An 864-nucleotide genomic window follows, 5' to 3' on the forward strand; every position below is an offset into this window, starting at 1 on the left:
ATTGGGGAAACCACATCTTGAGAAGTAGGTCCAGTTCTGAATCCCTAAATTCAGGAAGTATGGGAGGGTGTCCAGAGAAAAGCAACAAAGCTGGTGAAGGGTCTTGAGTTCAATGAGGAGCAGCTGAGGGAGCTGGGGTTGTTTAGCCTGGCAAAAAGGAGGCCGGGGCCTTATCACTCTCCACAGCTGAAAGGAGGCTGTAGCCTGGTGGGGTGTGCCCTCCTCTCCCAGGTAACCAACAGGATATGAGGATATAGAGGACAGGTTTAGGTTGGGTGTTAGGAGGAAATTCTTCACCAAAAGAGGGATTGGGCATTGGAATGGGCTACCCGGGGAGGTGGTGGAGTCACTGTCCCTGCAGTTGTTGAAGGAAAGACTGGATGTGGCACTCAGAGCCAGGGTGTGACAAGGTGGCGTTCGGTCACAGGTTGGACTCCATGACCCCAGAGCTCCTTTCCAATCTAACTGATTCCATGATTCACATCATGGGGCATTTGTCTCACAACTAGCAGCAGACCAGGTGTCTGTGAGCCCTAAATATGAAGACAAGGACGTCATTCCAATATTCTTTACTAACAAGTGACCGCGTGCATGGCACTCTCCGTGCTGCAGGCTCTCGGGTTCCGTAGACGCTTTTGTGCAGATGACGGAAGGAATTCCTACATTACAGCACAAGAGCGCCGTGCAAGGCTCCCGTCTCCGGGGGGCCGCTCCCGTTCACGGGCGGAAGGAACACTGAACAGGCCCTGTACCCTCAGTCTCCGCAAAGGAGAGCAGCCTCCTGCCTGAGCGGGCGCAGACAGACACTACCCCGGGCAGCGCCGCCGCCATCTCAGGCGAGCGCTCTCGGGAACTACCGCTCCC

At 55.2% G+C, this 864-nt stretch overlaps 1 protein-coding gene across 2 annotated transcripts in view; it reads left to right on the top strand.

Annotated features, from left to right (window-relative positions):
* RAD51B (RAD51 paralog B) overlaps positions 1-864 on the top strand; it is a 394,406-nt gene that overhangs the window by 36,220 nt on the left and 357,322 nt on the right. The window lies entirely within an intron of this gene.

Source organism: Geospiza fortis, unplaced genomic scaffold, assembly GCF_000277835.1.
Source record: "Geospiza fortis unplaced genomic scaffold, GeoFor_1.0 scaffold54, whole genome shotgun sequence".
NCBI classification, from domain to species: Eukaryota; Metazoa; Chordata; class Aves; order Passeriformes; family Thraupidae; genus Geospiza; species Geospiza fortis.